Below are 9,553 nucleotides of genomic sequence, written 5' to 3'. Positions count from 1 at the left end.
CGGAGAATATCTATAAAAATGACAAAGATTAGATCGGATCATACACATCACACTATCACAGATTTATATGGCATGTATTTCTAAACACTTTACACATAACACATGTTCCGAGAACCGGCTAAATCGGGCTCTGATACCACTAAATGTAACACCCCTTACCCGTATTCGTCGCTGGAATAGGGTAGGAGGCATTACCGGAGTTTATCGAATTAATTTTCTATTAATACGAGTTAAATACTATTCATTTACTAAAACATGTCATGACGTCCTTTAGATGGCCTCCAAAGCCCAAAACATACTTCGAGACCAAACCAGAATTAAATCGAACCATAGGGAATTTTTCGCAAAATCCCAAAGTTTTTTTTTTGCTCAATATAACCCCTTTTTAAATATCTAACCTTTCCGCAAATTTTAAAACCGAGACCAATCCAACCAACCAATTCATTTCAATCAATTTGATACCAAATTATATTACTATTATAATTATACTATTTAACATATTCATCATTCTTTACTTTAATGTATATTCATTAAACAAGTCTTAGTATTTATATAATCATCAAACCTTATACATGCCATATAAATCAAAAAGGAAATTTACAAAAGCTACCGGAGATAATCTGGATAGTGTGATCATCTGTGTTGATCCGATCCTCCGTATTTTTCCACGTCAATCTACAAGAGACATTGAATACATTCAAGTAAGCTTAAAGAAGCTTAGTAAGTTCATAGGCATAAAACATAAATCTTACCAAATATTTATACACTTATACAATATACACAACTATTAAGTTCACCTGTCAACCACAGTCATTGGTGAGTTCCCTTGTATAAACTTACTACCACTCATCCATTTCCTTTAATTCTTTTGGGCCCGTTTGTCACATATCATTCTTCAACCAAATTAGGGAACGGTTACGGAAAATTGAGTACTTCACTTTCACTTTACCATAGTATAACTATGGTCTTGCGTATGATCACTTATCACTTTTTGAAGTCATAGTCACCTTACGGTTTTACTCGATTACATTTATCACTTATCATCGATCGGATAAGTGTAGCTAAAGCTACCACTTATCACTTGTCACTTATCACCGATCGATAAGTGTAATGGCGAGGCTACCACTTATCACTTGTCATCGATCGAAGTACTCAAATCCGACGTTCGCTCAATTTGATCATTTATTTGATTTTCGGGTTGTTATTTTATTCTCTATTCATCAATAAATATATTTCATCATACATTATATAATTCATAAAATTTACATATAATCATTAAACTTCAACCATATGAACTTACCTGGGTCGATTTGTAAAATTTGTGAAAGTTCAGGGACTAATCAGCTACTTTTTCTTTTCCTCGACTTGCTTCGGGTTCTCGATCTATCATTGGAAAATCATTCACTTATCAGTATTGACTTCATCTTCAACCCGCTTATAAGTAATATTATCTATAATTTAATTGATTACTTATGTATATTCCAATGCTGTCTATCGATGCCATAGTCACTAAATTATTTTTATCTTTAGCTACAGAACTCCAAATTAGGATCGGCTAATTTTACCTGAAACTAGACTCATATATCTTCTTATCATAAAATTTTTAGAATTTTTGGTTTAGCCAATAAGTACAGTTTATTCTTTAAAGTCACCCCTGTTCTGCTGTCTGACAATTCCGACCCTTCTTCACTAAAAATTAATTATCTCTTCATACAGAATTTGGATGATGTCCATGTTTGTTTCTATTAAAAATAGACTCATTAAGGATTTTAAAAATATAAATTTAAACCCCTAATTATGTTTCTACAATTTTTTATGATTTTCCAAATTCAGAATAGGGGAACCCGAAATCATTCTGACATTGTCTCACAAAATCTATTATAACTCATGATCTACAATTTCGTTGCTTACACCGTTTCTTCTATGAGAAACTAGACTCAATAAGATTTAATTTCATATTTTTTTCATCTTCTAATTCAATTTCTAAAATTTATGGTGATTTTTAAAAGTTAGACTACTGTTGCTGTCCAAAACTGTTTTAGTGCAAATGTTGATTTCAGTTTTTGCCCCAAATTTCACTGTTCATACAATTCAGTCCTTACTCAATTAATCCCACAATGAAGATAATTTTTCCCAATTAATGCTTTACCTAGATATTATAAGTTATTTCACAATTATTTAAATTCATAATTTCCACATAAAACCCTAACTTCAAACTTTTTCACCATTAGGTCCCAAACATTCACTTTCTATTCAATTCTTTCAATAAAATCAGCATATAAACAATTTAAAACTCTAATTCCATGCTAAATCATCATATACTTCCAACACATATTCATAACAACTTCCAATTTCTTTCATAGAATCAAAAACTAATGAATTCAACAAGTGGACCTAGTTGTAAAAGTCATAAAAACACAAAAATTTCAAGAAATAATCAAGAATTGAACTTACTTGCAGTAAAAATATGAAAAACCAGCTTAAGAAAACCCTTCTATGGTGTTTTTTCTGATGAGAATGCAGAAAAATAATGAGAATTCTAGATAATTCCACTTTAATCCGAGTTTATTAAGTAAATTTTGCAATATTCCAATTTTACCCTTAATTCATCAATTTTCCTGCTGATTTCATGCACCTTGCCGTCCAGCCCAAATAGACCTTGGCTCTATTTGTCTTTTAAACCCTCTTTCTTTTATCATTTAAGCTATTTAATCATTTCCCATAATTTTACATTTGTTACAATTTAATCCTTTTTATTCAATTAACTATCGAAACTTTAAAATTTCTTGACGAAACTTTAATACTAACTTATTAACACTCCATAAATATTTATAAAAATATTTATGGCTCGTTTTAAAAAATTTCAAACTCTCGATATCTCGTTTCCAATTCTAATTTAATTTTTATTTCTAGTAAACTATTCGCTATTTCAAAAATTTTCCTAACTTCACACTTAACTTATATTCACTAAATTATTAATATTTTCTACTCATTTTTCGGATTTAGTGATCTCGAATCACTGTTCCGACACCACTGAAAATTTAGGCTATTACAACTTGGCTTACAAAATGTTTGGGAGTTCGTACAAAATTGGTTATGATCATCCTAAAAATAAGGCATTATTATTGCAACATGAGAAGGATACTTTAACAAAGATAAGGAAGAATGATAAATAAGCCCTTACTCTTATCCATCAATGTTTGAATGAATTGATGTTTGTGAAAGTGGTTAATGATATCACCACTAAAAAAGCTTGGGATATTTTGAAAAGTTTCCAAAGAGTCGACAAAGAGAAATAGATTCGATTCCAAGCATTATGAGGTGAATTTGAAACTTTGAGAATGAAAGAATCTGAGTCAATTTTAGATTATTATTCAAGGGTGTTGCCTATTGTGAATCAAATGAAAAGATATAGATAAAATTTAGAAGACATTAATGTGATTAAAAAGATTCTTTATTCTTTGATTCCAAAATTTGATTATGTGGTTTGTATCATTGAATAAAAAGATTTAAACTCTATGACAATTGAACAAGTAATAGGTGAGTTACAAGCATAAGAAGGTAAATCCAAGAGGCAAGATGAGTCCTTAGAGTAAGTTCTCAAAGCCAAGGTACCTTTAAAAGATAACCGAAAAGGAAAAAACCAAAGAGGTCGAGGTTGAGGTCAAGGAAAAAGGCAAGGATATGGTTTTGGTTAAGGAGGATATGAAAGGGGTGATAATGATAATAGTGACAATGATAATAGAAGCCCATCAACTAGAAATAGTGAAAAAATAAAGGGAGGAGGAAGAGGTATTATTTGAGATTAAACAAAAAAGGTGTGACAAGTCTAATGTTGAATGCTACAATTGCCATAATTTGACCATTTTTCTTGGGAGTGCTGAAATGAACCTTATAAAAACAAAGAAAAAAAAGTCAATTTCATTAAAGATAAGCAAGATCTGGAACAACCAACATTTTTTTCCAACACTTAAAAATGAAGAAAAGGATAATGAAATCATATGGTATCTTGACAATGGAGCAAGCAATCACATGTGTGGATACCAAGAGACCTATTTAGAGCTTGAAGAGATGATTAGAGCATAGGCAAATTTAAGGGGGGTTGGCAAGGGCACGACCCCCTTCTATTTTGTAAAATTACTTTGAATGCCTTTTAAGTTTTAATTTTTTATTTTGATATTATAATTAGTGCTTAAAAAAAGGAAAAATTTGTGTTCTCCCCTAAATTTTGTAAAATTACTTTTGAAGGCCCTTTAAGTTTTAATTTTTAATTTGATATTATAATTAGTGTTTGAAAAAAGATAAATTTGTGTTTGACCCCCAAAGTTTTTAAATTTGATTTCCTTTATAAATCTTATATTTTTTAATGATAAATTTAGTAACATTTTTAGTTTAATTTTAAACTAATATAAAGTAGTATCTAATTATTAATTTGGTAAACATAAAGTTTAATATTTGCAATATCTAAGTACAAATCGTATCTAAATATTAATTAGGTAAAAATAAAGTTAAATAATTATACTATCTAATACAAATTGAGCATTTAACTTATTTTGTCTTCCCTAAATTTTGGTAATTAAGATTGTCCTGAATTTAAAAATATCTTGTTAAAAGTAAACCTAGTCCGTATGAGCCAAGTCTACTTTGACCATGTATATTTTATAAAAATATTGCAGCCCACCTTATCAACAATTCTGGCTTCATCCTTGGATTAGAGGTAATGTATCATTTGGAGACTCTTAGAAAGTCCAAATTGAAAGAACAACACCATTCCAATTTCTCCAAAAGACGATAGCCATAGCCTTATGAACAATTTTTACTATCTTTCCAAGTTAAAAAGTAGCATTTTGAGTTTAGAACAGCTCCTTGAGAAAGGTTATGGAATTCACATGAAAAATTGTTGTCTTTGTCGAAACCATTTTTAATTTTGAAAAAAACAGGGATCAACTTTAAAAAGAAAATGGAGTCGCCACAAATCCTTTTTGTTTAGGTGTGATCGGATCACCTTATAAAACATTTTGTTTTATTAAAAAAAATCAATTTTGGCCTAATATATTCAAGAAAACGGGTTCGGGATTCGGTAAGGTACGAGGAAGGATTAGCACCCTCGTAACGCCCAAAATTGGTACCAGATTGATTAACTAATGTCCTAATGTCGAAAATTTTGAAAAGTTTTAAAATACACTCCCTTTCAAAGAGTGTTTGAATAACTTGAGTTGAAATTTAAGATTCACTCGTTCCAAAGGAATAAAATACCATATCCAGTACGTTAGGATACGACATTTTAAGTCCCTCAAAAACCGAGATCCTCTCATGATTTCCAAAACATGCAACTAAAGGATATTTAGTTATTTGGTCAAACAAAAAATCGAAACCCAGCACATTAGGGCACGATTTCTTAAATTTCCAAACACGAAATATTGCCTGGTTTTTGAGAAACTTTCAAATAAGAGCGATTATAAAAACGGGCTTGAGATACGCTTATTTAGTTTGCTTGAAATAAAAATGAAATGATCAATTTTGGACAAATCACTAGAATTTGAATCACGATGCAATAATAAGAAACATTAGCATAGTATCGAGTGTGAAATAATATGTGAGTTCAACATTATACAAATGAATGGCAATGATTACAATACGAACATACAATTCGAAATACACAATAACAATAATCTCACAATCCTTTTTAAAACTAAAATTAATAATCAAATATTAATGTAATCCTAAAAATATAACTAATAAAACAAATTAAATTAAAAAACGTAACAATCCTTTAAATGTGGATGAATAAAATTAAAATAATAATGTGATAGAAGAAAAATTTGAAATCAACACAATATAAAAACGATTTAAAAAGATGAAATGTATAAAAATTAAAATAAGCCATATACGAGAGAGTTTGAAATAGGTTTTATAAAGAAATAAAATAAACATAATAATACATAAATGATTTTTCAAATAGATATTATGTAAGAAGAAATTTGAAATAAATAATATACAAAATAATTTAAAACAAAACATATCGATTTAAAACTGATAATATAAATGAAATGAAAAACTTAATATAAATAATATATATAAATACTAATATATGAAAGTGTTTAAAATAAATGAAATATATAATTTAAAATAGAGTCCTTAAAAGAAACAAATTATACATAAATAGATTTAAAAGAATATATGTATATATATATATATATATACGTAAATAGATTTAAAAGAAAATATTTACATAAAATAATATGAAATTAATAATATATACTTAGAATGAAAATAATTTAATATAAATTATGTATATGTATGTATAATAGTATTAAATTAAATATCATATAAATCTTTAAAACATAGAAATATATAAAAAGGATTTTAAAATAAATAAATTGTAAAATAAAACAACTAAAAAATATATAAATGAAAGTATAAAATAACAAACTAGAACAATGCAAAAACAGTAAAATAATTCAAGAAAATATGTTAAAACAATCTCTAAAAGATGAATAATAAATAAATTTAAAAATAAAAGAATTACAAAGAACAGAAAAAAACATAAACTGAAATAAAAATACTCAATTGAAATAAAAATAAAATCAAAAGAACAATTTACAAACAAATAAAGCTATTAAAACAACATTGAGGACCAAAATACGACGCGAGCAAACCAATGGGGATTAAAAACGCAATTGTCCCAAACCCCTGAACGCATCGTTTAAGAATGGATTAAATTAAAACAGCGTATAAATTTCAGGAAAATTTAAAAAATACAAAAGAAATATAATAGGACTTAATCAGATGACAGCAAAATAGGAAGGGACCAAATGCGCAATTCACCCAAAGCAACTAAACGTACTGATCCTCCCCGGGCAAGGTCGGTTCACGCATGAGTCAGCACAAAATGATGCCGTTTCGACACCTGGGTTCCAAAGACTAAACGGCTCCGTTTTATTTGTTATTAAAACTAAAAAAAAAAATCCATTTGAATGGCAATCTGCCATTTTCTACAAGAAACTAAACAAATCCCTAACACCCCCATTTTTTTTATCCCTTTTGCTAGGGTTTTGGCCTCAACCTAGGGGCGATGATTAAACGTCGCCGCACCACCATCAAACTTGGTGGCCGACCACGCGCAGAAGGGGATAGTTCCTACGATGAGAGGCTAGAGGTAAGTATTATCCTCTATTTATTTTCTTCATGCGAAAGAAAAGAAAGAAAAACTAAAAAACACTCGGAAAAGAAGTGAGATCCGAAATCTAAAGGAAGAAATTGAAATCTCAGATCACCTTGAATTTCTGATTGCTTTGTATTCAGTATGTGAGCGTAAAAAAAAGTCCCAATATAATGTTTACAATCGGCTTTATATAGCCGAAACAAAAAATGAAAAGAAATGAAACTACAAAATAATAATTTTTTCTTTTCTGTTATTTCTCTGCTGTTGATTATCCTTGCTGTTATTTGTTGTGGTTGTTAGTTTGTTGTAGGCGTGTCCAACTAGAGGACCAACGTGGAGGGCATGGAGGCGCGGAGAAAGCCGTGCATGCGAGCTGCGGTGTGAGGGTTTCCAGGACCTCCTAGTGCGTTGGGCCAAGCGGGCCTATTTTATTTTGGGCTGTAATTTTAATTATTTTTGGGTCTTAGGGTTTAATTGTTAGGGTCATCAGTTGGGTTTAGAGTCTAGGCCAATTGATTTGGGTTTTATTTTGGGTTTCAATTTGGGTCTCGAGTTTGGGCTATTGGTTTGTAATGATGGACTATGTACTTTTATTATTTTGGTTTTATTAATATTTTTTGTTTTTTATAACGGGCCCGGATAGATTGAGTCTATTATAGTCTTTAACTAAGAGATCAAAACGTTAACTTAATTGTTGAAACATCCATGCCAAATAATAAGATTTTTTATATTGAATCTCAAGACAATTGGAGCAAAGTACTTAAAGGCTAGCGTCAAGAATGAATCTTCGTGTTGGCACATGAAATTCAACCATTGAATTTGAGTAGTCTAAATTCTTGAAAAAAGGAAAATAGTTAAATGTATGTCGACCATTAACCATCCTAATCAATTATGTGAGGCGATATGTGTAAACCAATCAATCCATCATCATTTGGTAAAAAAAAAGTTATTCCTATTCATTGATTAGTAGGAAGACTTGGGTTTACTTATTGAAGCAAAAATATGAATCATTTATAGCATTTAAAAATTTTGAAATTCTTGTAGAAAAAGAGAATGGGTATATGATAAAGACTTTTAAGGTCCGAGAAAAATTCACTTCTAATGAAGTCAATGACTTTTGTAAATTATATAAAATTTGTCATCCTTTAATGGTACCTAGATTGCCACAACAAATAGTGTAGAAAAAGGAAAATAAAATTATTCTTTAACGTGGCCAGGTGTATGATGAAGGCAAATAATATGCTTAAAGAATTTTAGGCCAAAGTTGTTTCTTGCACTGTTTGTTTGTCTAACCGCTCGCTAATGAAGGATGTGAATAATCTAACTCTTTAAGAAGCGTGGAGTGGGAGAAACTCAAGTGTTAACCTTTTACGAGTGTCTGGGAGCTTTCTTTAAAAACTGGCATGGTTTTAAAATGGAAAAACGGAAGACACTAGTCATGTTCTGTGTAAATGTGTAGTTGCTGCTACCATTTGGGTTCGAATCATCGAGCTGGATAAATGAACATAAAGGAATGGGTTTATGCCAACTTATCCCAACCTGATTACTTTGCGATTGACAGTTCGGATTGGGGTCTTAAGTTTAGCGTCATTTGCTGGTGTCTCTGGCATCGGCGAAACAAAGCAATTTTTTATCCGAATCATGTTTGACTATGAGAGCGGTTGGTAAATTAGTCGGCGATTATTACAAGAATTTGCGCGTGGGACTGCGACAAACAACGCATGCTGCTGGTAAAATGGTCCTTGCCACCGGAAAGCTGGTTTAAAATCAGTACTGATGGTATGCTACAAAAGGGCTCCAACATGGCCTCTGTTGGGGGAGTAATTCGCGACCACAATGGTACCTGCATATCGGGGTTTGCTAAATGTATTGGCAGCTGTTCAGTTTCGAAAGCTGAAGCATGGGGCGCTCTTGAGGGATTACAACAGGCATGGAAACCTTGGGTAGCGCAGAGTAATCTTGGCGTGTGACAGCTCGGAGGTGATCAGTGCTCTCAATGGTATCGGTAGTATTGATAATTGGAATGGCGTTATCCAAGATGATGGATAGAGAGTGGGAGGTGCAGGTTCATCACACGTACAGAGAAGTTACTTCATGATGATGTTATGTAGCGGGCATTTCCCATTTGTAGAAGAAAAATGTTTCCTTTTTTTTAAAGCAGATATAGTATTTAGTTAAATGAAAGATGGGTTGAACAGTTGATTTTCTATAAATCTGCAGTGCAAAATATGAAGTATAACAAAAAATGAAAGATCAGGAGCTATCGCATTAGTTCATGCTTTCGCAACCGGTTTAGACTAAATTTGTTTGATTATTGAAGTCGGTCTTGATATAAAAATATTTGGAATATATCAATCAATTTGGTCCCTTTCTTTCTTTTCTTTTTCG

The 9,553-nt window shown here is 30.8% G+C and overlaps 1 long non-coding RNA gene across 1 annotated transcript; it reads left to right on the top strand.

Moving 5' to 3' along the window:
* Positions 1–6,881: 6,881 nt before the first annotated feature.
* Positions 6,882–7,795, top strand: LOC108469279 (uncharacterized). Its single transcript, XR_001869071.2, has 2 exons — positions 6,882–7,159; positions 7,466–7,795. It is a non-coding gene; the product is annotated as an uncharacterized LOC108469279 (long non-coding RNA).
* The last annotated feature ends 1,758 nt before the right edge of the window (positions 7,796–9,553 follow it).

The sequence above is a fragment of the Gossypium arboreum genome, chromosome 8, assembly GCF_025698485.1.
Source record: "Gossypium arboreum isolate Shixiya-1 chromosome 8, ASM2569848v2, whole genome shotgun sequence".
Classification (NCBI taxonomy): Eukaryota; Viridiplantae; Streptophyta; class Magnoliopsida; order Malvales; family Malvaceae; genus Gossypium; species Gossypium arboreum.
The sequence above is the reverse complement of the archived record's forward strand: the minus strand, read 5'-3'. Positions and strand labels throughout refer to the sequence as shown.